Source organism: Anabrus simplex, chromosome 1, assembly GCF_040414725.1.
Source record: "Anabrus simplex isolate iqAnaSimp1 chromosome 1, ASM4041472v1, whole genome shotgun sequence".
Taxonomy (NCBI): domain Eukaryota; kingdom Metazoa; phylum Arthropoda; class Insecta; order Orthoptera; family Tettigoniidae; genus Anabrus; species Anabrus simplex.
Genome location: NC_090265.1, coordinates 648,925,747 through 648,933,349, shown reverse-complemented (window position 1 = coordinate 648,933,349; position 7,603 = coordinate 648,925,747).

Here is a 7,603-nt window from a genome sequence, read left to right as displayed (position 1 = left end):
TTCGTTGAAGTCATCGGGTTTCCGTGGTTACTCGTTCTCTTCTTCTTGATGTAGAATTGGCTCCATGGGCATCCTTCCTTCCATCTCTGATGTAGTACGGGCTATCTGGACTAGCACTCCCTAATTGCCTAGTCTTTAAATTAGACATTGGCCCTATACTTGTGAAAACTGATCAGCGTTGATCGTATGAGGAGAAAATTCAGAGATATGAATTTTTCCATATTAGTAGAAATCTCAATCCAACTGAGCTATCCTATTTATATGGTACAGACTTGTACCAAATTCCGTAGACTTGAACTAAACATAGTTCTTCGTCCAGAAGATTTACTGAATATAAAACAAGCCGTAAGCTTGTTTCGTCTCATGCAGATCCGATAACATAACCGCAACTCAGTACTGTATCGAAGCGATAACACATTGTACAAAAATAACTGTCGCAGAGCGACCACACACTGTTTCAAAATCAATAACGTCGTTCAAAGTAGATGTTCTAATAGTAGATAGGTTCACAGCAGAAGTAGTAGTTAGGATCCCGTTCTCGTGGTGAGAATCTCTATATATCCGGGCTCACCCCCACTCTTGGTAACAGTTCAATCTCAATATTCATATACAACGAAGTATCTGATTCGTGGATCGAATTATCAACTCCCCTTCTCTTCTTTCTTGACAAGTCCAGTAGGCGTGGCAATGATGTCGCTGACCAGCTTGCAAGCCTCGCGCGCGGTTCACTGTTTACTTCTTGGTGCTCAAGAGTTAAACCCATGAGTCATGTAATTTTCCGCTATGAGAATAACCTCCGTATACACAAATATGAGATGAAATGACAACAACTATGTCTCAACATATTAACCAAGTCCAATACATAATAAATTCCTATCTTTCATAATATAATAATAAATAATAAATGATGTTATAATATATACAATATGATTGCAAAAACCTTATTTACAAATGCTTGACGTAGAATAAATATGTTATTACGAATAATTACCGATGGTGGATAAACTTGATATCAAATGATATCGCGTAAAATGATATTATATTAAATTAGTAGGGCTGGAGAAGCCTGGACGGTTACATACGCCCTCCTGTTATTTACAGATATAACATATATGACAGAAACACACTACACCAAAACGGCTGATATACACATCATTACATCTTACAAACACTTAATAAAAAACATACATAATCAAATCTTTTATCTCACTGTAGAGTGTCTGTTTCAACAATACCAGATAACATTAGTAATAATTCCTGCCGATTTTCTTCCGAAAGTTTGTCAGCAACACTCATAATATTTACAACATAACAACAGGTAAATAACTCTATCTTTGCACTTCACCAACATTTCATTACATATTTTAGCATTAGTCTTCATCTTACCACACAGATCATCGTATTGTTGTTGTACTCGTTCTCTAACTTTACTATTTTCTTTCTCTACCAGTTCTATGACTTCGCTTTTATGTGCAGTTAACTTTCTTTCTACCACTTTCTCATGTTGGCTGCGTCTCATCTCCTGTTCCGCTAACTGATTCTCAAAATGTTTCTGCTGCTCTAGTGCTTCATCTAATCTATGATTTAAAGCATCCATCCTAGCATTCACTTCTCTGCTAATTTCAGTTTTAATCTGTTCTATTTCTCTGCTTATTTCGGTTTTCGTTCTCTCTACTTCCTTCTTAATTTCATCTATCCCTTTCGTTTCCTTCTGAATTTCATCTATCCCTTTCGTTTGCTCTAATATCCCTTGCATCATTAAAAACAGTTGTTGAATATTCATTTCACTATTCGTATTACTTTTTTTCTCGCCCTCCATCCTAGCTACATCAGATTCTGTGCTTTTTTCCATGCTCCCACCACTCTCTACCGTTTTATCTACTTCAATGCTTCCATCTACAACATTCCTAGAATTCAGCGTCTCGCCTCCCTTTACTAAGTTTTCGCTACGTAATTTCATGTCCTTTTCACCTTGTGCAGCCATGATTCCCCCAAAATCACACATACAAATTATATGGACACTCACTTAACCCCACAAACACAGACTCTACTTTACTGCTTTCTTTCCACGAATACTTAATGATTTTCGAGCTCCACGTTGGTGGGACAAATGTAACTGTTCGCTCTCCTCATCAAGACACTTGGGGAGATGAAAGTTATTACCTTGGGACACATGAATATCAAATAAACTATATGTGGCTTGCCTGCAAATTGCCACGCAAATAGAAACAATTAACATTCCATGGTTTCCCATTTCTCTATGTGATGTTGTGCGCCACGGTTACAGTTTTAAACAAAACTGTGAACCAAAATTTATATTTACTAGCATAGAGACTTATACTTAAATCACAGCGGTAGGATTTTAAATAATTAACCATTAAGTATCGCTTAAGAAAGAAAATTAACGCAATATAAAATACAAATGAATTTATTATACAAAAAAATGAGATGAATCGGAAAAGTTCCTTAAAGCATGGAGGGATTTAGAATTTACTTTACTGAATTTACTAATTGCTTGCTTTATCTAATTGAAGCTCACCAATTGCAGCTTTCGTTGAAGTCATCGGGTTTCCGTGGTTACTCGTTCTCTTCTTCTTGATGTAGAATTGGCTCCATGGGCATCCTTCCTTCCATCTCTGATGTAGTACGGGCTATCTGGACTAGCACTCCCTAATTGCCTAGTCTTTAAATTAGACATTGGCCCTATACTTGTGAAAACTGATCAGCGTTGATCGTATGAGGAGAAAATTCAGAGATATGAAGTTTTTCCATATTAGTAGAAATCTCAATCCAACTGAGCTATCCTATTTATATGGTACAGACTTGTACCAAATTCCGTAGACTTGAACTAAACATAGTTCTTCGTCCAGAAGATTTACTGAATATAAAACAAGCCGTAAGCTTGTTTCGTCTCACGCAGATCCGATAACATAACCGCAACTCAGTACTGTATCGAAGCGATAACACATTGTACAAAAATAACTGTCGCAGAGCGACCACACACTGTTTCAAAATCAATAACGTCGTTCAAAGTAGATGTTCTAATAGTAGATAGGTTCACAGCAGAAGTAGTAGTTAGGATCCCGTTCTCGTGGTGAGAATCTCTATATATATGGGCTCACCCCCACTCTTGGTAACAGTTCAATCTCAATATTCATATACAACGAAGTATCTGATTCGTGGATCGAATTATCAACTCCCCTTCTCTTCTTTCTTGACAAGTCCAGTAGGCGTGGCAATGATGTCGCTGACCAGCTTGCAAGCCTCGCGCGCGGTTCACTGTTTACTTCTTGGTGCTCAAGAGTTAAACCCATGAGTCATGTAATTTTCCGCTATGAGAATAACCTCCGTATACACAAATATGAGATGAAATGACAACAACTATGTCTCAACATATTAACCAAGTCCAATACATAATAAATTCCTATCTTTCATAATATAATAATAAATAATAAATGATGTTATAATATATACAATATGATTGCAAAAACCTTATTTACAAATGCTTGACGTAGAATAAATATGTTATTACGAATAATTACCGATGGTGGATAAACTTGATATCAAATGATATCGCGTAAAATGATATTATATTAAATTAGTAGGGCTGGAGAAGCCTGGACGGTTACATACGCCCTCCTGTTATTTACAGATATAACATATATGACAAAAACACACTACACCAAAACGGCTGATATACACATCATTACATCTTACAAACACTTAATAAAAAACATACATAATCAAATCTTTTATCTCACTGTAGAGTGTCTGTTTCAACAATACCAGATAACATTAGTAATAATTCCTGCCGATTTTCTTCCGAAAGTTTGTCAGCAACACTCATAATATTTACAACATAACAACAGGTAAATAACTCTATCTTTGCACTTCACCAACATTTCATTACATATTTTAGCATTAGTCTCTATCTTACCACACAGATCATCGTATTGTTGTTGTACTCGTTCTCTAACTTTACTATTTTCTTTCTCTACCAGTTCTATGACTTCGCTTTTATGTGCAGTTAACTTTCTTTCTACCACTTTCTAATGTTGGCTGCGTCTCATCTCCTGTTCCGCTAACTGATTCTCAAAATGTTTCTGCTGCTCTAGTGCTTCATCTAATCTATGATTTAAAGCATCCATCCTAGCATTCACTTCTCTGCTAATTTCAGTTTTAATCTGTTCTATTTCTCTGCTTATTTCGGTTTTCGTTCTCTCTACTTCCTTCTTAATTTCATCTATCCCTTTCGTTTCCTTCTGAATTTCATCTATCCCTTTCGTTTGCTCTAATATCCCTTGCATCATTAAAAACAGTTGTTGAATATTCATTTCACTATTCGTATTACTTTTTTTCTCGCCCTCCATCCTAGCTACATCAGATTCTGTGCTTTTTTCCATGCTCCCACCACTCTCTACTGTTTTATCTACTTCAATGCTTCCATCTACAACATTCCTAGAATTCAGCGTCTCGCCTCCCTTTACTAAGTTTTCGCTACGTAATTTCATGTCCTTTTCACCTTGTGCAGCCATGATTCCCCCAAAATCACACATACAAATTATATCGACACTCACTTAACCCCACAAACACAGACTCTACTTTACTGCTTTCTTTCCACGAATATTTAATGATTTTCGAGCTCCACGTTGGTGCGACAAATGTAACTGTTCGCTCTCCTCATCAAGACACTTGGGGAGATGAAAGTTATTACCTTGGGACACATGAATATCAAATAAACTATATGTGGCTTGCCTGCAAATTGCCACGCAAATAGAAACAATTAACATTCCATGGTTTCCCATTTCTCTATGTGATGTTTGGGCGCCACGGTTACAGTTTTAAACAAAACTGTGAACCAAAATTTATATTTACTAGCATAGAGACTTATACTTAAATCACAGCGGTAGGATTTTAAATAATTAACCATTAAGTATCGCTTAAGAAAGAAAATTAACGCAATATAAAATACAAATGAATTTATTATACAAAAAAATGAGATGAATCGGAAAAGTTCCTTAAAGCATGGAGGGATTTAGAATTTACTTTACTGAATTTACTAATTGCTTGCTTTATCTAATTGAAGCTCACCAATTGCAGCTTTCGTTGAAGTCATCGGGTTTCCGTGGTTACTCGTTCTCTTCTTCTTGATGTAGAATTGGCTCCATGGGCATCCTTCCTTCCATCTCTGATGTAGTACGGGCTATCTGGACTAGCACTCCCTAATTGCCTAGTCTTTAAATTAGACATTGGCCCTATACTTGTGAAAACTGATCAGCGTTGATAGTATGAGGAGAAAATTCAGAGATATGAATTTTTCCATATTAGTAGAAATCTCAATCCAACTGAGCTATCCTATTTATATGGTACAGACTTGTACCAAATTCCGTAGACTTGAACTAAACATAGTTCTTCGTCCAGAAGATTTACTGAATATAAAACAAGCCATAAGCTTGTTTCGTCTCACGCAGATCCGATAACATAACCGCAACTCAGTACTGTATCAAAGCGATAACACATTGTACAAAAATAACTGTCGCAGAGCGACCACACACTGTTTCAAAATCAATAACGTCGTTCAAAGTAGATGTTCTAATAGTAGATAGGTTCACAGCAGAAGTAGTAGTTAGGATCCCGTTCTCGTGGTGAGAATCTCTATATATCCGGGCTCACCCCCACTCTTGGTAACAGTTCAATCTCAATATTCATATACAACGAAGTATCTGATTCGTGGATCGAATTATCAACTCCCCTTCTCTTCTTTCTTGACAAGTCCAGTAGGCGTGGCAATGATGTCGCTGACCAGCTTGCAAGCCTCGCGCGCGGTTCACTGTTTACTTCTTGGTGCTCAAGAGTTAAACCCATGAGTCATGTAATTTTCCGCTATGAGAATAACCTCCGTATACACAAATATGAGATGAAATGACAACAACTATGTCTCAACATATTAACCAAGTCCAATACATAATAAATTCCTATCTTTCATAATATAATAATAAATAATAAATGATGTTATAATATATACAATATGATTGCAAAAACCTTATTTACAAATGCTTGATGTAGAATAAATATGTTATTACGAATAATTGCTGATGGCGGATAAACTTGATATCAAATGATATCACGTAAAATGATATTATATTAAATTAGTAGGGCTGGAGAAGCCTGGATGGTTACACCATCACTCCATAGTAACTATGCTCAAGATAGAGAGTTGCTGTTAGCAATATAGTTTATTTCAGATCCTCCAGAGTCAAGGAGATAGATGTTGAACAGTTAACTATGGAGGGTAGCCATGATTTACTCAGTATACAAACAACCAAACCCCATGGCACTAAAGCCCTTGAAGGGTCTTGGCCTACCAAGCGACCGCCCGAAGGCCTGTAGATTACGAGGTGTTGTGTGGTCAGTACGACAAATCCTCTCAGCCATTATTCTTGGCTTTCTAGACCGGGACTCAGTATACAGCCATCCCCTTTGTTAAAATTATTGAACTACATTTCTAAAACGGTCTTTATCCTATCCCCAAAATTATGTATTATAATGTCATCAAGTGGTTGTGAAAGTCTACATCTTAATATATCATTGTTGTTAAACATGTCTCTTCCTCTTTACATGCACTATTTTCCGTATTGCTATCAGATTTCACAATTTTCATCACTACCATAATTTCTTCCACCCACAAGTATCTTCTTGTAGAATAAATTAAAATAACCTCTTGATAATCATAACTCATACTAAATGTCACATTTATTTCTTAAACTAAAAATTATATTCAAAACATTCATGGAATCAGACAGCCGATGCACTGGTATCACAATTCTGATAGGACACATTGTCACACGGTGTAACAATTATCATCATCAACATTGGTTTGCCCTTCCAGCGAGCTGGGTAGGGTGTTTGAAAATAAGCGTCTTCCAAAGTTACCTATTCAAAAAGATTTTGTTGTCCATGACAGATTCCCAATTCCATCCCCTTCTCTCCACGCCTTCCCTCAGTTGGTCCATCCATCTTCTTCTTGGTCTTCCAGGTGGTCTTCTACCTGTTATTCTCTTTTCCAAATAAGCACATGGTAACCTTGTGCTATTCATTCATTTAACATACGCAAACCATTTAAGTCTAGATGACCTAAGTCTTTCCTGCATAATAATAATAATGCTTAAAATTTCACCTCATCTGTTGAAATGAGAATACGGCAAAAGGAAAGTGGAAACTGCAACTAAACTAAAACTGACACAAAATATGCCACCAACACCTCTCCAGGATCAATAGTGGAGGGATTCACCATTAGATACTGTTCCAATATAAGTGGATACACAGTTGTAGGTGCTATTTGCTTTGAACTTCTAGACCTGTAAGGAGAGGAGCAAGGGTGAGTTTCTAGGACTCTAAAAACTGATAACTCAGCTAAAAGGAAACAATCCTTATTGAAAGTCCAGCAGGTGCAGAGACTGTGAAGAGGCAGCCCTTCCACCATGCTAGCCCATGTAGGGGTTGGATGAAATCTGCAATTGGGAGATAGACATGATATGACTCTGCAAGAAAAGGACAAAGGGAAAGCCTCTGCTCTCAAGTCAGACAGCTCACTGGAGATAGG